General features: G+C 42.5%; 1 protein-coding gene across 2 annotated transcripts in view; it reads left to right on the forward strand.

Moving 5' to 3' along the window:
- The first annotated feature begins 842 nt into the window (after window positions 1–842).
- SLC45A4 (solute carrier family 45 member 4) overlaps window positions 843–26364 on the forward strand; it is a 66217-nt gene continuing 40695 nt past the window's right edge. For both annotated transcript variants that reach the window (XM_080340379.1, XM_080340380.1), the window contains exon 1: window positions 843–903. The gene's annotated coding sequence lies outside the window, so the exon portion shown is untranslated. The remainder of the gene's footprint in view (window positions 904–26364) is intronic.

The raw sequence follows: 26364 nt of genomic DNA on the forward strand, positions 1-26364 counted from the left end.
TCCTGACACTCACCCTTTCTATATCTGTAACCATGAATGAGGTCACCCCTCAGTGTCCTCTTGTCCAGCTCCAGAGCCCCAGCTCCCTCAGCCTTTCCTCACACGGGAGATGCTCCACTCCCTTCAGCATCTTTGTTGCCCTGCGCTGGACTCTCTGCAGCAGTTCCCTGTCCTGCTGGAACTGAGGGGCCACAACTGGACACAAGATTCCAGGTGTGGTCTCCCCAGGGCAGAGCAGAGGGGCAGGAGAACCTCTCTGACCTACTGACCACCCCCTTCTAACCCACTCCAGGTACCATTGGCTTCCTGGCCACAAGGACCCAGTGCTGGCTCATGCTCACCCTGCTGTCCCCCAGGACCCCTAGGTCTCTTTCCCCTACACTGCTCTCCAGCAGGTCGCTCCCCAACTTATACTGGACTTATACTGATCTCCCTTTACACACAGGAACAGCCTTGGGAAGGTGCCGAAGGGCTCGTCATCCCCCCGAGCAGCGGGAGCGGCTGCTACACCTGTCCCCCCACACCCCGCCCCCCCGCTCCCCTCAGGTGCGATCGCCCCCGCCCCTGGGCCGAGCCCCGGGCAGCCCCGTAGCCCGTCCGCCCGTCGCCCTGGCAACACCCCCTGCCCGCCGCCTCCCCCCCTCCCCTCCTCCAAGCCACGCCCCCTCACTGCATATTCATGACCCCCGGCGCGGGGAGGGGGCGGAAGCGGAAGCGGGAGACGGTTTCCGAGGAGCCCAGTATAAAGCGGCCGCTGGTGCCGGTGTCCCCGCCGCGCTCGTGCCGCCGTGAGTGACCTCGCTCCTTCCTCCTCCCCCCCCACCCTCCCCGTCGGCACCGCCGCCTCCCCCCACCCACGCCGCACGGAGCAGGTCCCGGGTGCAGGGGGAGACCCGGGGGCAGGTAAGGGGAGCAGCGGGTGAGGGGCCTCGGGGGGCGGTTGGGCCTCAGGGGGCGGTTGGGCTGTGTGGAGTGAGGAGGGGGGTGGGGAGGTAAGGAGCGGTTGGGGAGCTCTTGGGCGAGGGTTTGAGGTGAGGAAGGTGAGGGGCTGGGGAAGGTGAGGAAGGGTTTGGGGTGAGGGGCTGGGGAAGGTGAGGAAGGGTTTGGGGTGAGGGGCTGGGGAAGGTGAGGAAGGGTTTGGGCTGAGGAAGGTTTTAGGGGAAGAGTGAGGAAGGGCTTGCATAGGGGAAATGAGAGGCTGGTGAAGATGGCAAAGGGTTTGGGGTGAGGGAGATGAGGGGCTGGTGAAGGTGAAGAAGGATTTTGTGTGAGGGGGATGAGGGGCTGGTGAAGGAGAGGAAGGGTTTGGGGTGAGGGGGATGAGGGGCTGGTGAAGGGGAGGAGGAGTTGGTGGAGGTGAGAAGGGTTGGGGGTGGAAGTGAGGAAGGGTTTGGGTTGAGGGGCTGGTGAAGGTGAGGAAGGGTTTGGGGTGAGGGAGAAGAGAGCATAGGGAAGCATTTGGGGTGAAGGTGAGGAAGGGTTTGGGATGAGGGGCTGGTGAAGGTGAGGAAGAGTTTTTGTGAGGGGGATGAGGGGCTGGTGAAGGTGAGGAAGAGTTTGGGGTGAGGGTGGTGAGGGACTGGTGAAGCTAAGGAAGAGTTTGGGGTGAAGGTGAGGAAGGGGTTGGTGAAGATGGTGAAGGTGAGGAAAGATTTGCAGTGAGGGAGATGAGGGTTTGGGGTGAAGGTGGGGAAAGGGCTTGGGGTCGAGGCGGAGGGGCTGATGAAGATGGGAAGGGTTTGGGGTGAAGGTGAGGAAGGGTTTGGGTTGAGAGCCTGGTGGAGGTGAGGAAGGGTTGGGGAGATGTGGGTGGGACTGAAGGTGAGGAAGGGCTGAGATGCTTTTGGGTGAAGGAATTATGGGACTGGAGAGGTGAGAAAAAGGGAGGAGGAGCTTTGGGTTAAGGGGTGTGCAGAGCTGTAAAGATGGGGAGGGGTTGAGGAGCTTTAGGGTGAGGGAGATGTGAGGCTGCAGAGGGGGGAGAGGGATCAGAAATCAGGAGACTGAGGTGAGGAGACATGGGGCTGCAGTGATGGAAATTGGAAAGGGTTGAGCTCCATGGTGAGGGCTTGGGCTAAAGGAGATGTGGAGCTGCAGAGGCTGGGAAGGGGTGAGGAATGAATGGCAGGATGAGGTTGGAGAGGCTCAATTAGAATGTCTGTGATAGTCCTAATGAGCTGGAGATGGGATGAGAAGGTGGCCAAGTGCTCCTTTGGGTTTATAATGGGTGGTGAGTCTGCTGGAAGGGGACTTGACAAAGGGACAAAGATGAAAATACCTGTTGCTTTTCAGACTATTAAACTTCACTAGTCTGCCATTTGAATAATATGACACTTAATCTGTAACCTGATCTCAGTGCTTTACCATAAAACAGTTGAGTCTGGCCTCACCTATGATGGTGGGAGTGGACTGAGGGAAGAAATTTCTTAGCACTTAATTCTTAAACCTCCGGTGAAAGCTGCAGTTTTCCTTAAGATAACATTATCAGTGCTGTGCAGCCCTAAGGTGCCCCTTTTTTAGTACCTTTAGCAGGTGTTGAAGCTGTTTGACCTTGAAAAATACTGTCCCCATGGGGCACTTTTCTGTTGTAGTGACTGGTCTCTGGTGTGTATAGAGGAAAAAAGGAGGGGAGGGAAAGCTCTGGCCAAAGGCTCTGGGTGCAGTGAGTGAATCAATGTTGTTAGAGCTTGACTAATGCAGTGAATTACAAATGGGAAAGGATGGGAAAGATATTGCAGGATGTTGAATGTTGGATAGAGGAGGTGATTTCTCCTTCAGGAAAGGAGAGATGGTATAAGGCATGGACCCACAGGAATCGGCAGCACTGGAAGTGCGGAGCACAGATATCCTCACAACACTGCAGTTTCCTGAGAAGAAAATGCGCTGTTAGAGCATGTATCCCTACTGCTCTGTAAAAACTGCTCCAGTATGATCTGTGTCATGTTCCACTGCCTCAATCAGACCCTACTATAAAATATTTAATGAAATATGCTTGAGCAGGTGCTCAAACTCCAAGAAGGCAAGCTGGTGTATACCTTCTGCCTCCCTCCCAGGGTTTTTTGTACCTATCTAGCAGAAGTGGTTGCTGATGTGATTGCGGTGACATAATTTGTGCATGTCTTCATCCCTCACACCAGTATTGCAAAGGATAAGGTCTTCCTCACTTGTTTTGATGATTATACTGGATTGATGAAATATTCAGTGGGCCTCATTTTTCCTTTCCTAAAAAAGGAAAGGGGTTTCAGACAAAAGATTAAGGCATTTATATATAATAGATATATTTAGTCTATAATATAAATATCTATAATATAATCTATATATTATATAGACTATCTGTATCATCTATAATATAAATACGCTATAAATGCTTCCAGAATACCTTTAACTGTAAGTTTGAAAAGCTGAGACTACCTTAAGCTCTTAAAACTGCATCCTGCAGTCTCCAAGGCATCTGAAAACATCGATGAGTTCTTGTGTCTGTCAAAGGTAGTGGCAGCTGCTATCTTGGAAGTGAGAGCTTCATTCCTGTACTAATGAGATTAAATGGGGTATTTAAGGGAGTTTTCATGACAAAATAGCAATTTCCATGATGTAATGGATGGGATCAGTGAAACGGCTTCTATTTTGGTTGGGGATTTGTAATATCAGAGGCCAGTTTACATGTGTTGGCTCATGCCTCTGAGCAAGTAAATTATAGCAGTTCTTGCACTTAATTATGTATGACTGAGGCATCTTCAGTAAAATTGAAAACGTATGGTTCTATAGATAACCCTCTTGCGTAATGTGTGTTAATTCCTGCTGGAACCTGCTGCTCCCTGGGAGTTTGTGAAAGGAATGAGCAGTATCTGCTGACATGATCTTGTTTGGATGCTGTGAGGGCTGCTTGCAATAGAAAGTAATCCTCTCCCTCAAAGCTAAAATGTATCTCAGCAGTTCTGTCTGTTTTAAATACACTTGGGTTGTAATGCCTTAAGCTAAGGGAGGATGTCTTCTGCTGGAAGTGTCCTTTATTAGTGGTGAGAAGGTGGTTAGAAGACTGAAATAGCTGGTGAACTTGCTGCTCCTTCTTGTCATGCCATGACTGAAATACAATGTTCTTCATGTGCCTTTTCAGTGTGGCAACACAAGGGGAGTATTTACATGGCTTCCAACAATGCACAGTGTAACTCCAACTGAAACAATATATGTAGGTCTAAGTACATGTCACCTTAATTTTTCACACTGAAGCAAATGTGTAGCCTAATTGAGGGGCTTTCTGAAGCAACTGCCTTTGTTCTGCCATGGGGAAATACAGGCTCTGAGCAGCTTAGAGGAAGCAGGCTGAATTTGGAGCCATCTCACAAGGCTGTGACCTCAGAGGTTAATTAATTACCTTTAAACTCTCTCCAGTCCTGGATTCACTGACAGCTGGAAAGTTAGCTCTTGATAAGTTAATATTGCTCTGCTTGTGTGCCAAGGCTGGAATGTGTGGACTCTGCCTCTGTCCCTATATAAACTTGTTTTAAATGGATTGTTTCTAAAAGCTTTGAGAATACTAACATTGGATGGCATCTGCAGAGTATTTCACGAGTGAAACTGCATTTAATGTCTGGAAAAAAAACCTAAAACCTCCTTGAAGTCAAAATGTTTTGCCAAATTAGAAAAGATGCTTAAGGTTTGAGTGGCATCTTATAAATGCCCAGGTGGGAAGCTGATGGCAGAAATGACCCACAAGCTGCTGGATAATGCCTGCAGTTGTGAATACAGTTGCATGTAACACTTCTATACTTTGAGCAGACACTGATTTAAGCAATAAATAGTTCCCTTACCCTGTAGCATTTGATCTTGTCTAGTGTAATCTGTAAACTCTGCCTGTAATATTCTACTGTTCATAGCTTCAAGCTTCAATTCGTTGAGCAGGCATCCAGTTTCACCCACTGTATGTGAGCACCTCTATTTGCACGTTAGGCAAAACCAGTGAAATCCTTTCTCACTGACCACAAAAGCTGCAGCTGGCAGTTCTCTTTGAGCTGAACTAGCAGCCTGTACCTCTGCTGTTACCCCTCACAGCAGAAGCTGCCCTGAAATACTTGCACCAAGCGATTGAGCAGTGTGTGTTGAGCAACAGTGCATGTGCAGTGGTGTCATGCTTGACATAAAAACAGGCGTCACTTCAGACTGACTTTAATGTGGGGGTCAGTGTAAAAGCAAAGCTACTGGAGTTGAAGTGGGGCTTTCCAGTTGATCTGCCAGGAGAGCTGCTATGGAAGTGATGAGGCTGTCATGTAGTGGAGGGGGAGGATTTGGCAGCTTGCGGAGTAACTGGTAATATGAACTGTTTTGTGCTGTGTTTGAGTTTTGCAAGAGTCACTCCCCTTTACTTGCAATACTTGCAAGGTCCCTGGCTGTGACCTATTCCAGCTGTAGGCATAAGATTCACAAAACTGCGCTGACAAGTGGCATAACCCTATGTGCAGCTGTTTACATTAAAGAAGGCTTAACTTATTTGCTAACTATTCTCCTAGAGCTCCTGGTCCTTCAACTTGCAGCCCTACTAAACAGCTTCCCTTCAGCAGGGTGGTTAACTTGGGGAATACAGAGTGCAATGCTTGTCACTCGGTTCATACACCAGTGCTAAACTGTTGTGTCTGAAACACCGGAATACTTTTCCTAAGCAGAGCATTATTCTGCCCAGTAGCTGCTTTAACAAGTCCAATCATCTTTCTATCAGAGCCGTGTGTTGAAGTCACCATACAGAAGCAGAAAATACAAATTATTTGGGCAAATCCAGTTGCCAGACAGTTGAAGCAGAATGTTGGTTGTTGGGATGAGTGACACTGTGTGTGTAGCTTGATGCAGCTGGTGTTTGTTTGAGAGTCACCTTCCAGACAGGAGATCCTGGACAGCCCAAAAACCAAGCCTGGGAGCAGACACTTAAACTGTGGAGCTCTGTGCTGTGGACTGAAGACTTTACATGCTTTCAATAAGCTGCTGCTCGTCAGGTGACTGTTTTAAGGTCAGCAGCTTATCAGTAACCCACACATCTTGCATTTGGGTCACAGCCCTACTCAGGGTAACCGCCCAAAATTTGTGCTGGTAAAGGATCTTGTATCCTCCAGCTGGGACTAAAGGGTCTTTTGAATCCTCGTGCTGAGTAGTTATCGCTGTCTTGAATAAACTGGTTATTCTGTTATGCTTGTGTATCACAGTTCACTCCTTTCAGAGTGGAACAAGATACTCTGCATGAAAAAGAGCTGAGTTCATACTATTAAATCTAGACCTGATAGAGTTGCTGGAGACTGAATTTGCCTCAAGTTTAAGCTGAGTTTTTGGCACCTCAGCAGAGGATTTGGAGCTCCGCAGTGGCTGAATTAAGGTGGTTTGTGTGCTGTGAACTGCCATCTTAGGGAACCTGGCACACGGTAGCTCAACTAAAGCCCCTTAGTGCTGGTATTTCCAACAAGTGCTGTAAAGCCATTTAGACTGCAGCTGGCATATTGCATTAAAACAACTTGGGAGAAGTAGCCAGCTTTCTCATCAAACTTGCTCTTGGCAAGCGACTCTGGCAAGCATCAGGACATAAGCCTTTTGTTGGGTAACAATTTGGTTTGGCTTAGGAGCTGCTTCTGACCTTGGTTTGGCTCATAGTCCACTTGAACATGAATCTCAATATATAGATGATGGGGTGTTGGTATCCACAACGTGGACAACTAATAAAACTCTTCCTCAGCTCTAAGTGGGTTTTAAGACTTGCTTTTCAGGACTCATATCTATGAAGGGTATAGGCTATTAAACTGGTCTGTTTAGCTTTAGAACACCTGGCCAGCTTGATAGTTTAGGTTTGACTTGCCATCTATTTTGCAGTGTTATATGAAGACTAATGTGGGGACCTGAGGTGCTCCAGGAGTGGACCAAGACCTGCTTTCCTTACAAGACTGAAATTGTCAGTCAATAGCTGCTACACACTTATGATGGTATAGAAGGGTAGAAGGTAAACAAAGAGCCTTAAGGAATAGACTGAAGATGCTTTTAAAAATCTTGGTGTGTAAATAGCAGCAGGAAAGCACACCCTCAAATTGTTTTGCTAAACTATATCTGAGGTGGATTTTATTGATGTTCCGGGGAGAGCAAGGCTGTCGCTTTTAGTAGAGTGGAGAGAGAACTTAGTTTCCTCATCTTGTTTTAAATGAGAGCTCTAATGTTTTCGTAACTGAAATTGAAACCAGTGTTATGCTGACCCTGCATATTTTCTATCCTCTGCTGGCTGGCCTGGACTACTTCTGCATGCAGCATAGTTCATTTATTTTGGAGACTTGAAAACAAGCCATTATCACCCTTTGGTGCCAGATAAATAAATGATCTAACTGGAGGCTGAACCCAAAGTGTTCTTTTACAAAAGCACAACTGCATGTCACTCTTACCGTCTTTATTTTGTCCTTGAATATATGATCTGTCTTCCTGGACCACATCCAGAAACCAGTGGCTTAACACAACAAGCGATGACTACAGAACAGTCAGATTTCTTTGCCACTTAATTTTCTATCATCACTTACATGCAGCAAGTGGTCTTCCAGAATATACTTATTCTGAGTGCTGCTTAACCTACAACTTGCTTATCAATTGTGGGACTACAAATAGGAAGAACAGAATCAACTATTAAAGTAGCATTGGTGCTGGGGTTTTTTTGCTTCTTGGTAACAAGAGCTTCAGGATTTTTTCTTTTGTGGGGAGGGAAAAGGTGCAGGGTAAAAATACGGCTTCCATTTTACACGGGGAATATCTAAGCAAGCAAACTGGCCTGTGCAGTCTGGCTCTGGGTACTCCCAGAGGAGCGATTTGACAGTCTGAACTATTGCTCCTTAGAGTAGTGTGGTTGGCCAGCTAAATCCCAAGAGTTCAGAAAAAATAACCCAAAACAAATGCACAACTTGCTTTAACACTAACACATCTAGTGCACATGCCCTGTTTGCTGTCTGAAGTGGATCTGGGGGAATCAGCTTGTGATGTAGGTTTGTTCTTTTTCTTGGCTCTGGTTCTGCTTCTAACTTTGGTGGAGAGAGGGAAAAGGCTTACATGTCTCAGTGCGGGACTTATCCTGATTGTTTCCAGCACCGTAGCACTTCTGTAGCTCCAGCTGCCATTCACATTGGTTGTCACAGCCTAAAGGTCAGAAAATTTCGCTCCTTCGATGGGCTGAAAAGGGAAGTGACTTGACAATTATCTGTACCCTTCATGTTTCTACAGCCATCGCTGGCTTTGGGGTTGGAGCTTTTTCTGCTGCTTTGCTTTCAAATCACTGTTCCAATTTGTTGCCTTCTGTGTGATCTGTTCAAAACTCTTTAATTTACAGATGTATGGTTAGTAGATCTCTGTCCACCGCCAAAATGGCATTGAACCGGGTAAGATGTGTCCTCTTCCAGACTGTCACTCTGGATAGCTTGCATGACAACTCAGGATGCTCTTGGAAAATAATAAACCTTTTGACCTTACAGTACTACTGTGATCTCTAATCTTCTTTGTATCCTATGAACTGGACTGAAGTGCTAGATAAGTGGCCTTTCCACTGTGCAGTAGCTGTACATAAAAGGGTTTGGGTTCCCATCCCATCTTGTGCTAGCGTTTTCCATTGATACTAATTCATCTAGTAAGCTTGATATTTAATTGCTAATAATTCTTTTACTAGTTTGGAACAGCAGGATATGCTTGTGGGCAAGTCAAAGTCTTTGGTGTGATGACTTAAGATAGATCCTTACTGTGTCTCAGGGTATTCTTAGCCCATTCATGGCTGGGTCTAATTAATATCACTGTATGTGAAACCTAATGAGTCTCAGGGATCATTGGTATAAATTTGACTCTGTGCTCCTTGACCAAATTTCTTTGCATCTTCCTATATCTGCACAAGCATGGAAAGATACTTAGACAATTAAAGTACTCAATAACTGAAAACTGCTAAATGTACATGTTCATCAGGCTCCAGACTTCAACTCATCCAGCAGCCCAACATGGCACAGTATTTCCCTGAGCTGTACTTAACAGCTTTCTTTTCCTCATTAACCACGCTCATGAATTAATGCTCTTTCCAAGAGATCAGTTCCAGTTCTGTGTTAAGGCTGGTTACTGAATAACTGGTTGTAATGAATGCCGGAATTTATCATAGGGACAATAATAGCTACACTGTTCCCTCAACTTCAGCCTCTTTCAGAAGCTTTTGGTCAACAGACTCACTGTCTGGGTGGCTCTGTAAGGAGTGTATGTAGGTATTTCTAAATATCTTCGTTACAGGATCTTTCAATGAACTTAAAGCTTCCTTGGTTGTGGATCACAACCTCACTCTGCCTACTGGGAATTTAGTAGTTGTTATGCCCCTGATGATCTTCACTGATATTTGAAGTTTTCGAAGCTTTCAACAGATAAAACCACAGGCTGGTAAGTGGCTCATGGGCAAACATCCCTACTAGAGAAAGCTTTAAATCCCTCCATAGCAATTATTGTATTAAGACTGAATACATACACCGTAGCTTACGAAAGACAAATTTTAAGTAGGGAATAAGACTTTAAAATTACTGCATTCCAAATGATTTGGAGATCTTGCCTCTAGGAAATGGGACAAGCAGGTGCAGCTTCGTGCCTCAAGCATTCTTGGTAAAATTGCTTTGAATTTGAAACAAAAATCTGAACTAGAGAGATGTTCTAGGAGCAGTGTTGGTAATAGTTCCCAAAGGTTTAATACCAAGGGTATATTGTCTAATAAGAGCAAAGTCTAATGCTGATGCATGTAAATACTTTTCTATGCATTTATAACATCTTTACTGTGCAATATACTGTCCATTTTGCATAATGAAAGCAACATGTTATCTCCAGTAAGAGCATTCAGTTCACCAACATTGCGTCTACCTGTAACTTGGAAAATGAGTGGAAACCTGCCAGTGGCAAATACTAAATAAAAATGAGTTCCTTCTTTTTGCTTCAATGACAGCCCAGCATCCTTTCTAATTCTTATCTGGTGTCGTTATGCTGCTGCTGTTATGCTTCATTTTCTTGCTCACTGTTGTTGTAGGGATTAAATAACTTCCTTTTTAATTGTCTGGGTAATAGTGATATCTTTTCAAATAATAAGAGTGCTGGCCAATTCTTGGCTTTCACTGAAGAAACTTATTAAATACTGGAGAGCAAACCAGGAAGCCCAGTCTGGAAACTTCTCAGCTCTGTTATGTCTGACAAAGCACGAGCCCAGAACTTTCCTTTATTAACAAACTGTGTCTCTATAAGTTGTTTGGTGAAAGCAGGTAAGACTAAAGCTAAGCTAATGTGTCTTTTTGCATCTGAAAGGGTTTTGACTTGTAATAATGCTGTCACCCTTATAAGAGACTGAAAATATAGGAGGCTTACATGACTGAATACATCACAAATTGGTTTTACCTGGGCTTGTAGTTTAATGTCAGATCTACACTCCCCAGACTGCTAAGTAGAAGGTTAGACACAGACTTAAACTTCAGATTAAGCAGGTAAAGCCTAGAAGTCTGGCTGGCTTTTCTCATCAAGTGCGCAGTTTAATTTACGGTGTATGGCAGATGTATCCAAAGTGACAGACAAGTGTCACTGTTCACCATCTCTTGGGATTTGGAGGATGGATTTCATTGTATGGCTGCCAACACTTCTGAAATTAACTTAATTGCAGCAAATGGTAGGAAGTGTTTAATAACAAGCACGTGAGAAGGTGTGTATGTGTGTATTTTCCCTACAGCAAAGAAATCTGGGATCAAGTCACTCCTGATCCTACCCAGATGGCTGGGTGAGTTTCCCCATGCCTGCCCTAAAGTAAACTGGAGTCTGTTTTGTACTATCCTTCAGTAGGAATTAACATTTCATACCAAACCTGGGAGACTTGTGTATATGCTCATTTCAGTTCCATGTTTTGAAGGCTTTTATATTTACAGAGTTTTGTGCTCCATGCCAGCGAAGGTTTAAGCCTGGTTGAAGCTGGTGGTTACAGGACAAATATTCTTTCATTGAGGAGAATACAGGATGTAGTTGCACATTTTATATTCATCCTGTTTCTCTAGACTTCACGTATAACGAGTGGTGGAAAGTGAGCTTAGAAAGCTTTCCAAGCCAACAGTTTATCTGCACAGTCCAACTTGAGTGTGTATAAGTAGGAAGAACTTTGCAGACATCGCATGAATTCTTTTCCTGTGGCATTTTTTTCCTAGTAAACCAATAATTTTTTTACCCTCTAACTAACCAAATTAAATTATCTTAAACTCTGCTGCTTGACTGAAAATGAGGGTGTCAGCTAAGGCTGTTTAAATGTGGAATTGCAGCTTAGAAATAGAAGTACCTTTGGGGTTTAACATAAAGGTTTAAAACAATGAAAGTGACCTTTTGGACTATGTTTTGCTATATGGTGATATATATGTCTCCAGATAAGTTAATGGGTCAAAAGTCCAGCTATTGGAAATATTTTTATAGGGGAAATATGTCTGACTTAGGCATTTTCTACTGGAAGAACAAACTTTAAACTGTTACTGGATAATAAATGCAGTTCACTCAAATGAGATTAACAGATGTGGTGCCCCTGTTTTGTCTGTTAAATTTTGGCCACTACACAAAGCAACATTAAGAAACGTCAATTCAATTTAGGCTCTTAAAACCTAAAATATTTAAGGAATATTATGCTTAACTGTGCATTCTTAAATCATAGAATCTCCTGAGTTAGAAGGGACCTATTTCTTCAAATCTTACTTCTTCAAAAATCTGGCAGGTGACTGTTCAAACAGTAAACACATTAGTTTATTGCATAAGGTGGTGCTTTAAGTTGAAAGGTAGAATGACGAAGCACAGCTGCCGAAATAAAACAGCCCAGAAGGGCAAGTGATGCTTTTCATTCAAATAAGCTTCAACGACAATGAAATGTTTCACCTTAAGGGCTCTGGAGAGATCACTTTGTGTTCCTTAAACAGCTTTTACATTTGAAACCTGCTGTCAAGCTTTACTTTGTTTAAGAAGAGTCATGTGAGGTGATCCTCACCCTTATTATAACACTAGAACAAAATGAAGAATAGCAACTTTCAACAGGACCCTGACCTGGGTTTTGATTCTCTGCTGCAATCTATAGGTCTTCCTGAAAAACATATACTCCCTTCTCTAGTTAACCCTGCTAGCAGGAACAATTAATAAGTATTTCCAGTTTATTATAGTTTAATTTCACTGTCCTTTGCCATCTTTGTAGCCTTCTGTTCAATAAACCTGCTCAACCAACTGGTGATGCTTCCAAACCAATGTGAGAAAACTCCCAAAAAGCCACTTAAAAATACTGGTTTGGAGTCACTACTCTTTGTTGCAAAAGATGTGGAAAATGTTGTAATGTTCTCCAAGTGCATCTGAGTGTTCTACCCACTTCTGTGGTGGCTTCATAGAAGGTTCTCAGATCCTCACTATAGGGATGTGATATAGGCATTTGATTTTGTTTCCCTGCTCTTAATAGCCATATGTATGATGCTTCATATACTTAGGACTAATATATACTCCTGTATCAAGGTAACAATATTTTTTCTGCTCATCAAGTACCAAAGCAAGGACTTAAACAGGTACAGGGTAAAGTTGTTCCTTAAGCTGAATGGCAAGTTAATACCAATGAACTGTTGCCTATAAATATCTTGCAAGCAATGATGGAACCAGCCCAAAGCAGCAAAATAATTTAGGGGCAGATGTGCTGTCCCTTATCAACTCCATGTGGGATAAATGGATTTAGCTGGTTCTGATGTTGGAGAAAGGAATCCTGCAAGTGTTAACTATCTTCATGGGAACTGGCTTGCAAGCCAAGCTGCTATCTTGTACCCGAATAAACTGATAAGAGAAAGTATTCCGTTAAAAGTAGAACAGTTATTTAAAGAGATAGTATTGAAGACCTAAAACTCTTTTGAAAATGTATTAGGTAGTATTATGCAGCACTCATTCAAGTACTTTGGTTTTGCAACTTGAACTCATCCCTTTGTAGGAATTATGACTGTCCTGTTTTTCCACACAAGTGTAAGCCTGTGATTTCTTCACCATGGAAATTAAGAATCCCTTTGAGATTTGTCCAGTCCTAATCACCTAACAGCTTCAATCAGATGTGTGTTCACATCATACTTGATCTGGCCTCTGCATGTGGTTTGTAATGCTCCTTGCTTGGGTTGCTGCTGTGGGCAGTTGTCATCATGTCCTGGAAGATGAACATCAAGTCAGTTTTGAAAACGGAGAAATTAGCAGTATATTATAGCAAGTAAAAGCTGCCAAGAGCTGATCAGGAGTGACAGATGAGGGAGCTGGAAGTGTAACATCTAGGATAGTGTGAGGTCAGGCTCAGCTTTCCAGGGGAGCAGTGAGGAGACTCTGCATCCATTATCCTTATAGGATCAGATAACAGAAAACAACGAAAGCTTCAAGCGAAGAGCTGAATGCCCAAACTTGTGATGTGCCTGTTCCTCAACAACTTCTGCTGAACCACAAAGACTAAACCAGAGCAAAGAGTAGAGGCTAAAGGTCTTGTACCAGTATTTCTTTTACCAGAGATGAAGCTGGACTGAATGTGAGTGGAGCAAGATGAGGAACAGTGTGCAACCACAAATTTTAAGAAGGATAATGGTGTGTGGATGACAGAACATGAATGGAGATCTGTTTATCTCCATGAAGCCCGTGCTCTTGCTGTGTGATATTACTCGAGAATGGTCTAGTAGGTTAGAGAAGGCTCCTGATGACCTGTCAAAAGGTTCATTGATCAGCTCTCATTTTGGTCGGTCCTTCCTCTGGTATGTTCTGTGAATAGCTGTACTGCCTTTGAGACAGGACGTCCCTTAATAATGTTATTATTAGATGTATATTAGACTAATCAGAAAGGCTTATCAAGCAAGACATTGTTCCTGTTGATCCTTCAAATGAACACTCTGAACAACTTCACTTGCCACTCTCCAAGTTCTACTTCATATGCATCTTAAATATCAAGGAGGTAATCAAAAGTCTTCATCTGTATACACATGACTGGTTCTGGGGTCCTGAATTTAGCTTGTAGCTGTTATTTACATTGAAAGTATGCTCATATAGACTATGGAGTCCCTTTTCCTTCCTCCAAGATGGCTTGCACTAACTGCATTTGTATTTTGGTGTCTCTTAAAACAATCCAGGCACAAAACCCAACCTGTTTTGGCAGGTGCTCGGGTTGCTGCTTCTGTCTCCGTCTCTGAACTGAATTTCCCACTTGGCTTGAGACCTCAGGACTGATTCACAATAACAGAAGAAGAAAAATGGTTGCTGGTTCTCTGACTCCAGTGAATGCACTGCTGAGAAGAGGATCTAATGCCTTTCTGAGGATATTAGATGCTTAATAGCATAACCTGCTAACTCAGCTGCTGCACTTGAGTACCATGCGACTCTGCGTACTGAAATTCTGGCATTTATTTTATTGTCCTCCTTTTCTCATGCAGCATTCAGTGCCTTCAAGTATTAAAGCAGCTCTGCCTACCAACAGAAATACCTGTGATACTATCTGACCACAAATTCCTTCTGCCTCGGCGAACAATCTCGAAAGGTTCTCTTGCTGGTATGCAATTAGCTGCACATAAAGAAGCAACCACTAGATTAACTTTGCTTTCTAAACAATTGTTTGTATAGGTTGAACTTCTCGCTACCGCATTCTTTACGCCAGCAATCCTGCGTCTAGAATATGACTCAAGTGTAATCAGCTTGAACCTTTCAACTAAGTAAATGTTGGCTATGATTTGTTGACCTTAAATACCATTTTTAAGCAAAGCAACTCTCCTCCTACTAGAAAAACCTTGGCTAGTCCCATAGAAATTATTGCAACAATATTTTCTTATGAACACTCAAGAAAAAATTAGGTGTGTAAGATTGATTCGCTGAGGATGTTTTAGGTAACGTAAGGCTGCGTATCTGCTAGAAACCTCCAACAGAATATGCTTGTGGGAGACCAGATGCTTTTCAAACCTTTTTTTGGGGGAGGATAATAGTTCATAAGGCAAAACAGTGGTGAAATAGCATGGACGCTGGAGCTTGTGCAAGAGAATAGTGTCTGACAGTCATTCCCAACTTAGGTAAAAATGCCAAATTCTGACAAGACTTTGCCAAGTGTTTCATAGCTTGACAAAGTCACAAATGGGAGAGGTCTGTGTCCTTTAAATATTTCCCTGTCTTTCTGTATCAAGTCCAACTGCCAAGCACTTACAGCCTCTTATTATTTCAGCATGTGTGTCAGTAAATATCTTATCCTGCCAGTTCTGACAGGGTTGCAGCTTGGCAAAACACATTACTAAAATAGCATTAGTTCCTAGGCCAGGATCAAAATATGTATTCATCAAGCTGCTCTTAAACGTGGCCACCAGCTTTCTCATATTACTTGCACTAAAATTGTCTAAAATGGATGGTTTGTCTGTTTGTTACCTGCATTTCTTTCTCTTAGTGTAAATTTTAAAGGGTATGTTTCACCTACTTTGCTTAAAGTACCATTTGTGGAAGCTCTTATTGTATTGTTTGTAGATGCTGTAAATCTGAAATCAGTGTGGTGATGCCACCCTTGTGAGCACTGGTTTATCCATATTACTGGCCAAACAGTATTCTTCTGGTATTATTTAATATTTATTAATTTAATAGTCTTTTGGTTATCTTATAACTTAAAATATATAGGATGTGCATGACAGCTAGGTCAGTTCAAATGTTTATTTAAATAACTGAGAAAGTAAATCAAATAGGGGTATTTCATAAACATAAATGCGTCTGTCATGCTTGGGACAGTCCTGAAAACCTGAAGTGCTTGAGCTATAATGCTTGTTTCTAATCACTTGTGCTTCAAAAGGGAGACACCGAAGATGTTTACCATAAATCTGCTGCTGCGCTAACCTATAGCACGTTATTAGTGGAAGGGAAAAGATCTTTCTCATTGACGAGAGTTTCCAACGTTCATAGTGAATCAGTGCAGGCTCAGACTTATTTACCAAGCTGTCACAGTGACGATGTGCTGGTTTGATCTGTCAGTTCACTCAAAGAAGGGAAAATGAGAATATTTAGTGTAAGGTGATATAAGCTGTTATGTGTAACTGTTTACAAACCCTTCGGAAAAGCTGAAATGTGAGAAACCCTCTTTTTGTTTTTCTCCGAAGGAGTAATGATTTCTTCAGAACTAGTAAAATCCAGCCAAACCTCAACTTCTCAGCCTTTCCAGAGTGAATAAAATTCTGTGGATGCTTTCCTTTGGCCAGGAAGGCCAATGGTACCTGGGGTGGGTTAGAAGGAGGTGGTCAGTAGGTCAGAGAGGTTCTCCTGCCCCTCTGCTCTGCCCTGGGGAGACCACAGCTGGAATCTTGTGTCCAGTTGTGGCCCCTCAGTTCCAGCAGGACAGGGAACTGCTGCAGAGAGTCCAGCGCAGGGCAACAAAGATGCTGAAGGGAGTGGAGCATCTCCCGTGTGAGGAAAGGCTGAGGGAGCTGAGGCTCTGGAGCTGGACAAGAGGACACTGAGGGGTGACCTCATTCATGGTTACAGATATATAAAGGGTGAGTGCCAGGAGGATGGAGCCAGGCTCTTCTCGGTGACAACCAATGATAGGACAAGGGGTAATGGGTGTAAACTGGAACACAGGAGGTTGCACTTAAATATGAGAAGCAACTTGTTCCTGGTGAGGGTGGCAGAGCCTGGCCCAGGCTGCCCAGGGAGCTTGTGGAGTCTCCTTCTGTGCAGACATTCCAACCCGCCTGGACACCTTCCTGTGTAACCTCATCTGGGTGTTCCTGCTCCATGGGGGGATTGCACTGGATGAGCTTTCCAGGTCCCTTCCCACCCCTGACATTCTGAGATTCTGTGAAAATCTTAATTTAACAGTGTTTTCCTGAGACCGAATGATCTTAATGCGTTTAGGGACTGGTAATTGGAGATAATTCCAGCGAATTAGACTTTGCAAACTTTAATGATATGCTGAAGGAAGTCAGCTCATGATCTATGCTGTGCTCTTTTTTTTTTTTGTCTTGAGCTATTGAATTGCTTCTGTAATTGTCTAATACATATTCTGGCAGTATTTGGGTTTCTGAAGCATTTACAGCCTGAAGAAACCAGCCTGAAATTTTTAAAGCAGTGAATAGAATTAGTTCAAATGCCAGTACGTGAAAACGAAGTATTGCACTTTTAGCGTAGGTACAGTAACATCTGCAAGGAATATCTAATTTTGCGTATATTAAGTAATCAATCCGGGATTGACTGTTTTTTTGAGATGAATATTCATTCAAAACACTAGTCTCAACCTATTATAGAAAGCATTGCTCATTCTGGAGAGTAATTTGCAAATGGTTGCGCTGGTAAACTTCATTTCTCACCCTGTGCAATCAAGAGAACAGCCTTGATGAAAGAACTTGCAAAGAGAAGAAAATGCTGGTGGCAATGATGTACTGATATTGAAAATGATTCTTGCACCACCAGCCCCACTGGGTTCATTGTCTGTCTGCAGGAAGGGAGGATGGTTCCAGTTAATCCACTTGGTAACATGTTAAGATGGCAATAGCTCTAATTTTGTTTTCCTCTGCCCTACCTGGTTGAGACAGAGGGAATGGATCCATTGACTTCTGATGGGGGAGAACTCCCATGTTCATGGTTTAAAAACTCGTGCTTTTTAGTGCCTGTTTTACCAGCTGTTACATTTTCTGCTATCTGGGAAGGCTCCTCTTGCTATTTATGCCCACACCACCTTCACTGTTTACCCTTTTAATGTATCTATATTAATGGACATGAGGGTAGCAGGAGCATATGTGAAGTTTTCTACCAAGCAGCAAACCAAACAATAAGTTGAATCAGATAATGCTACCTCCTCAGTTTAAGAAAATGAAGTATTTCCTACTAAAAACACCAGCAGCAGTGATTTAACAATGTAACCTGATCTAATATTAGTAGCAGCCTGTGTCTTCGGGGAACAGTATAATATCCAATCCACTGAATTAAGTCTGTTTCACATTAAATTCTGGATCCCTTTTAGAAAGATGGCTTCCTAGAATTGTTTCAGTAATATCATGAAGACTCATGGTTTCCTGCATCTTTTTTTTCCCAGTAATATGATCAGGCCAGGGAAATCACATTGGCCCCCAAAATACAGAGAATAACTAAGTGCTGTCTAATTATGTTCTCCCTTATATCATGAGGACCTTCATCTTTCCACCTGACATCTTAAGCTTTTTATTCCTCCCTACTTGTCTGGGCAGAAAACAAAGCCCATTGGGGAGTTTGTTATGCACAGGTCGCCGTCTGTGACCACATAGTCACATGAACTAAAATATTCTTGATAATTTTCCAGGTAAGCTGGAATTGGGTGGCAAGAGGGTCCCAATAAAGCAAGGGGGCTTCTAGTCATGGCCACGCTTTACAGAAAGACGAAGGCAGGACACCCTATAGCAGATTTAATCCTGGCAAGGCTGGAGTTGGAATCCTCTTTATGTCAGGTTTGAATCATTTCTGGAATTTTGTATACATACTGAGGAAAGGGTGCAACAAGCCTTCAGCAACCCTTTCAAAGTGAAGCTGCACACACTGTTGCTCTTGTATTTCTGGGGGTGGGGGGGAGATATCTGTATATTTTTATGGATTTTTGGGGGGGGGTTGAGTATGTCCAACGTTCCACATTGACAGCAGAACTGCTGGAATCATTTGCTTCTCTTAAACTAGTATATTTTTCAAGAGTTATGCCCTGGCTTAAACAAGGGCACGGCGGAGGTTGTAAATATATCACGTGGATTACAGCGTGTGAAGAGTCCCGAGGGCAGGCAAAGTTTACGTTGCAAGGAATGGAAAAAATGCTGCTTCTCCATGTGAGGTGCATTGCTCCATATCATCTTAATTGCCAACATGCTGTATCATTTCCACCCTCCCAGACCTTCCTTCAGTGGCTTAAATGGTGGGGTAGCCTCAAAAGTAGGTCATGATGCAAAAGCATTGTGCTGGGTCCAGGGGTTTCAAGAAGAACTTGTTAAAATATATATTTTGTATTGTTTATAGGGTTGCTTAGACATTCTTGTAGAGCAAGCTGGTGTGTTTCAATGCCTTTGATCACCGGAACGATGAATTAAACGTTAGGACATGTCAAACGTGGTTCTTGATTGCACCCGGTCAGCCTTAACCTTTTCTTCCTTTGGCAGGCTTTTAGTGGTTCCAAACAGGTTAGTCCAGTTTAATGTAAGAGTGTTTTAAAATCAGAGGTTAACTTTTCTCTCCGGATCTGGAGCAACGTTGCTCACACATGTGGCTGTTGTTAAGTAATATGTGGTATAATAGCCTTTTATTAAAAATTATTCCTGAATGAGTATAGTTTCCCCCTCTGATAGAGTTAATACAGAGAAAGCAGTAGCTAAAAATCTTGGTGTTTGCATGTAAGAAAAAGTCTTAATGGAAATTTAAACAACTACTTGCCTGTAATTGCTGCCTTTTTGAACCAAAGGCCTCGTGACTCATATGATGGTGTTTCTAGAAACTCACAGGATGTTTTTTAGTCTACGCTTTTATGAAGGATCAACATAATCTGACTATGGAAGGATAATGCCCCTTTGCTGAACTTCAAGTAAAGTAGTTGCACAGATTTGTCCAGCTGGGCCAAAAGCTCCAGGTACGTTTTCTAGATGCTTTTCATCCCTCTGCAGTGGCTGAACATTTTGAGTCTCGATATGGGCCAAAGAAACTTCCCCTGTGGCCAGTTCTGTTACTATAAACAGCTGCTAATAATTAGTAACAGAGCCGCAAAACAACCGAGGAGAAAATAGCTACCTGTTGGCTTTGCACGTGGATTCTGCTGTGCATCTGAGTCCTAGGAGGCAGAATACACATTGGGATTGCCAGTCATGCTGGGAGAGCTTCTTCTGCCTTGAGAAGGCATCTTGAGCTGGGTAGGTGAGTCTGCTCTTTGCCCTTGTAGCCACAGCCATCCACCGACAATGGTTTTACTACGTAAGCTGCAATTTCACATGGGGTGTTGCTACCTGAATACTTCTGACTGCCCCTATCCCTCCCTTCCCATGTTGTCTTGGTATGGATCCATACAGCCATGCAATCAGATCAAGCCCAACTGACTTTATAAAGGCTTTTTTTTGTGGTTTTCTCAGCTTAGTTTTCAACCTACATTGGTTTCACCGTCTGGTTTGCTACTCAGACTGTGCAGGAAGGGGTGGGAGTGAGGAACCTGGGGCAGAGAAAAGGAAGAGCAGGCTGCTGCTGTTGGACGAAGTATTTGTGATTGAGAAACCTATAGTATAATAAGCTGGTAATGTATTTTATGCGATATTCCTGTGCAGGCAGCTCACCTTAATCCAAAACTAGCCTTGCTAGCAAAACAGGCAGATGTAGTTTCCTGTTATAATTTGAAGCTGCAATCAGCTTTGTACTACACCGAGTATCCGTCTAGCTGCTGTCTCTATGAAACAAACTTAATCCCAGGGGAGTCATCTGTACAAAATGTGTTGGATGGGCACCTTAGAGTCATTTTTAATGTATTTTGAAAATGGGTAAATTTTTGTGCTGGAGCCGTGAGAGGAATGAAGATCAACCTTGTCTTTAAGAGCTGCTCTTGCACAGCAACGTGCTATTGCTCTGGCGTGGTGGATTTGAACTCAAAACATCAGGAATTATCCTTGGACAAATGCCATTTTACTCTTGAAAAGGCACAAGGCCGAGTGATGGATCATTTTGCAAGCAAGTCAGATGCTGAAGCAGAACCCAGTGTCCATTTTTCCACTGGATGATAGAAAGAATAATAAGTGGTGTTTGTCTGGAATACAGGGGTAGGAGCGTTCAGCCAAACATTTATTTAGTCTGAGGAAAAGCCAGATAAACTCAAAATGCCTTTCTTTCCAATACTAATATTAAAACTAGACTTAAATCAGTCTAGGTAACTTTTCAAGAGGTTACTTGAAAACCTTAGCATAAACCAAGCTGGCAGAAAAGTAAATACAATAGAATGACTGAGCATTTATAGGCTTGCCAGGCTAATGTGATTCACAGGTGAAATAGTATGGTTAACAATGCGTATATGTGGGATGTGCTCATTGAAGAATTAAAGGAGGGTATGGTGTAAGACTCTGGAAGTCAAATCTTGTCCTGTTAGCTCATGGACTCTTTTTCCAGTCAAATAGTTGAGTATTTCATGAAGTAGAAGTACATGTACCTTTCAGTGTGTTATGCAGAATATCACATTAGGATCTGTTAGTGACTCAGTGACAACTGAGACCAGAATTATTGAAGCAGAGTTAAATTCTGCAAAAATTGGTGCTCAGCTATTTATTTCTTGTGGTAAACCATGAAAAGATGTTTGTATTCAATGATGGCTCATGGTATCTCGTCATCCTTCTTTTCAGTGTCAAGAGGGTAGAATTGCTTTAAACTGGAGAATGATTGAACTGGAATATTTCCTGATTTGCTAGAAAACAGTTCCTGCAGAACAAAATTGAATGCAGCTCTTTACTATGATTTAAGGAGACTTTGAGCAATTTGTATACTTGCATGTCAAATAAATTAGAGGTACATTGAAATAATGGAAGAGAGATTGGAGACAAGACATGGCTGGGTCAGTGATTGGAAGGTAATGCGATGAACTTTAGAGATTAGGATGAGAGAAGTTCCTTCCACTTTTTCTTAGGCTGTGCTTATTTCTCCTTTCAGATTTTGTAGCTAATGCACACCTACCCTGTCAAAATAAATTTCATACACCAATAAATGCCTTAAGGATTGTCTAACGGCTTCAGAGGAAGAAAGAGCTGAGCTTAAGTTTCCTCATGGTATCCAGTTGGGCCCATTGAACTTTATCTACTTGCCAGGCTTTATTACTTTTATCATAAATTGTGTGTGATTACCTGAAACTTGCTGCCTACTTCATAGCTTAATTAAAGTCATGTGCCTTGGCACTGGTGTGGAAAATCTAGTTGTTGTCGAACAGTACATTCCTATTCCTTGATAGCAAGAGATAGATGGGAACATGAATTAAATATAGTTCAGTCTTCAAAGCTTCGGGCAATATCACCGTTAACCCCATTTATTGGGGAATTATGGGTGTACTGCCAGTCTTTTCTTTATGGTGGTGTCACATATGCAAAAATACCGCGTGTCAACCTCTAAGCTACAAACCAGATTGAAAAGCGTGATAAAAGTCATTTGCCCCAGGGAAAAGAAAAGCACTGATTTTGGGGGTCACAAATATTACCTGTCTAAGTTGTCGTGTTTGGAAACCCTAAAGAAAGGTGGTAATTTCCCTCTGGTTCTTTAGTTCACGTGCTTTGTCTTGAGCGCTGCCTGTTTTAGGCACAGGGTTATTGTGATACAGCCTCCTCAAGCCTGTAATGTTGTTTTGTGCTTCGCGTAGTCGTGTTATGACTTATGCCGAGATGGAAACTAGATAGGAAAAGTAGAACAGCTAAAATTACAAGTGACTTGAGGAGCTTTTAGAAAATTGCTTCCCGATTAGTTTTCAGAATATATCACTTGCCTGCATTGTTGAAATATTCATATGAACTACTACTACTACTGCTTTGTAGGTTTTGTTGTTGTCGCAATGTGGCCAAAGGTCAAGGCAGAAAACATGCAATTAGGCTGAAAAAGAGCCTGTGTAATCAGTCCCCTCCTCCTATATCCACTTTACAAGACCAGGAGTATTTCTTTAGATAAACTCTTTGTACCCACCCTCTGCACAACATCCAATATTAACCCATTCTTCATTCTACTTACTTATTCTTCATTAGTCATTAAAGTGCCTTTTAAAACTTGATGGGAATTATGAGAGTCTGTGGCAGAATGTGGGACGTGAGAACTTCATGAGAACTGATGTCATGTGCCATTTTTGAGCTATTTTCTTTAGCTGCTGCACGGCTAGATGGTCAGAAAGGTACAATTGAAAAGGAAATTCTCTTTCTGAAATATTTTGGCACCATACCTCCCGACGGGTTGGAGGAAGCAATGCTAGCTCTCTTAGTATTAATACCCAGTCTGCTTGGATGACAAGTAAAATAAGCCTAATTCATCCCTTCTTAAAAAATAATAGGCTGGTGTTATTATTAGGTGGACTCCATGCAAACAGAATCCCAGAATGTCAGGGGTTGGAAGGGACCTGGAAAGCTCATCCAGTGCAATCTCCCCATGGAGCAGGAACACCCAGATGAGGTTACACAGGAAGGTGTCCAGGCGAGTTGGAATGTCTGCACAGAAGGAGACTCCACAGCCTCCCTGGGCAGCCTGGGCCAGGCTCTGCCACCCTCACCAGGAACAAGTTGCTTCTCATATTTAAGTGGAACCTCCTGTGTTCCAGTTTGAACCCATTATTCCTTGTCCTACCATTGGTTGTCACTGAGAAGAGCCTGGCTCCATCCTCCTGACACCCTTTATATATCTATAACTATGAATGAGGTCATCCCTCAGTCTCCTCCAGCTCCAGAGCCCCAGCTCCCTCAGCCTTTCCTCACACGGGAGATGCTCCAACACCTCTGAACTGCATGACTAAAGGTAAAGGGACTGAATTGGAAATCACTGTGGATGCTCAATACTACAATAAAAAATTGTCAATTGGTTTACTAGCCAACAAACATGAAAAAAATAATGTTAGATGCCTTCTTTGGTATTTTACTCCTTTTACTTTGGAGTTCTTTGCTGCATAAAAGCGTCTGTAATGCTTCCAGCAGGTAAATGAATTTGTCTCCCTTTTCGATAAGGAAGAATGGCGCTATTCAAACTCGCCGAATTCAAAATGAAACTTGGAAAAAGCAGTGGTGGAATCTAGATCAGTGTAAAATGAGTCTGAACACAACAGGGCAGGACTTGGGAACGAGCTGGAAGACTTTTCTGAGAGGCTGTTGTTATTCTCTGGTATTAAATATGCACTTGGAGGCAGATAAAAGTGCTGCAGGAAGACGAGCGTTATGCTTCCCACAAAATTGGCGTAATGGAACAGTAATTCTCTGTTCCTTTAGATAAAACCTGCCCATTGTGCCTCTGCTGTTGCACTTGAATACTCTAACTGCTTTTTCTGGCATGTTTAAAATATATTGTTCTTCTTATCTCAATTACAGCTTCAAAGCCTGCCTCCATCTATCATCCATTATTGTCTCCTGAATTATCTGATTACTCCCTGTCATCTTCCACTTCAATACCAACTTTTTCAGTCATCCCTTAAGAGTCTCATTCCAATGGGGTAAATCTCAGATATTGTCTCTTGATCCTTTCCAGTGACAAATGTTGCAAGCCCAGTGTCGTCCCACTCACGTAACCAACTGTCCCAGTGCATTGTGAAGTTCTGGTGGGATGAAGTGTCTTTGTGTCTAATTTTGCTGCCCTCAAACTGCGTAGTATAATAAATGAAGTGTTTAGGCAAATTAAGTTAAATTCTTTATAGATTTTAAGCATTAAAAAAAACCCTCTACAGACTTTAAAGCTGTCGTGTACATGAGTGTTATCCATGACCCATAGTCATTGACACAACACACATATTCTGGGTGATTTCTGGATGATAAGACCTGATACATAAGCTTTTATATTCTACAGAGTGCAATTTTGCCTGATTCTGCCAACAATTAAACGTTTTATTACTAGTCTGCAATTAAAATAATTGCTCCTACTCTGTAACATGTATTTTGTAGATTTTACTTACCCAGAACTTGTGTTATAACAAGTGGATGTGTCTTTTTTTTAATACTCACAGTGCTTAATTTCATATTTATGACAAACCAATAGCCCTTCAAGGAGTGATTTGAAAACTAAGACAAGGAAAGATAATCACTTCCCTTCCCATCCTGATGCAAGTTCAGTGCTGTTCTAACTACTGGAAGGAGGACAATAAGCTTAGTAAATGCAAACCCGAACGGATGGAAAAACCTTAATAAAAACAAGGTATTTATGAAGAACTTGAATAAATACCTGTGTGTGCCATAATTCAGTAACTGTAGGCACTGCATCCCAGCTCCTCCTGTTAATTGAGTGCTTGTAGAAATGCTATTTTGAGTCAATTTTGTTCGGAGCGATTTAATGCGTATAGATTAAAATTTGGAGCTTAAAGTGCTTATGGATTAAAACTTGGAACTTAAAAATGCTTGTAGATTCAAACTTGGAACTTAAAACTTGGCTTACAGCAGTTGTGTTCGGTAAGTTCTTTTCACTTCTCTCATGTGATTTAAGGTGATTTAAAGGTTCGACTGGCTCCAAAGCAAATTATGGTATTATGTTGTTATTGATGTGATCAAATCTGAGAACTCTGGTCATCTTGGGGAACCTGGGGAAGAGGAAGAGCCCAGATCAGAAAAACACGTTTCTGAATGGAAGAACAAAACAGATGCAATAAACCCACTGAGGGTACCAGGAGGAGGGAGTTCTCAATGTGATCTCATGCTGCAGTTTTAGTCGAGCAGCGCGTCGGGTCGTGCTGCAGCCGAGTTGCTGTTCTGATGTGCTTTAAACCCCAAACATGTCACTTTTCTTTCCCGAAGGCTCATTTTTAGGTTCACCGCTTTAATGATCTGGTTTATGCTGTAGCCCACGAGGAGGTTTTTCTTGCCACAACTGAAGGGGCAGCAAACTGTGGCGTGGGGATGTCTTAGGCCAGTTTTGCTGCCAAAGCCAACATCTTGTGGAACGATACCCTTGGGGGGTTTTGTCCTGGGATACCAGTTTAGTCATACTCTGTGCATAGATGTAAATCCGCATCTGTCTAGTACAAATATTTTGCAATCTGACATTTTATAAAATGCTTTACTTTTTTTCTCCTAAGTGCTTAAACACATTTTGATTGATGTGTTACAGTTTGTGTGTCTGCTTAGACTTTGTGGCACAAAGGATGGGGAAATACAAGAGAAACTTGTCTGACTTGGTTGGAATACATATATTTTAATAGCTTTAGCATGTGATGGAAGATATTGTACCATTCTACTCTCATGGACTTCAGCAACCTTAAGGACGTGGGACTAAGATGCTCTGGTCTTGTGTGCAGAAAGTGAAGATGGAAGCATGTGCTGTATATCTGTATCTATCTATATATCTTCATCAGAAGCTTAAATATTTATATACCAAACCTCAAAGTTATATTCCTAATGGCTTCTTTTTGCTCGTGTTTGCTTGAGGAATGGTGGGATGGTTACTGCAAAGTAACTGACGACTTCCAAAAGTCTAAATGGAGATGTCTGTGCAGCCTAGGAGTAAATGGTAATTAATGAATCATCTTCCTGGCATAGTTCTGGAATATCCTCTGCTGTTGCTGAAATGGAACCTGCATTAAATTTCCCAGAACTTGTTTTGTGCTTGATGTTCTGAGGATCTGATGTATTTTTCTGTGGCTTCATGTAGGACCACAAACTGGAGGAACTTATGAGTACAGTCATTTAAATATGAGTAACTCCATTT

This window comes from Nesoenas mayeri, assembly GCF_963082525.1.
Source record: "Nesoenas mayeri genome assembly, chromosome: 2".
Lineage (NCBI taxonomy): Eukaryota > Metazoa > Chordata > Aves > Columbiformes > Columbidae > Nesoenas > Nesoenas mayeri.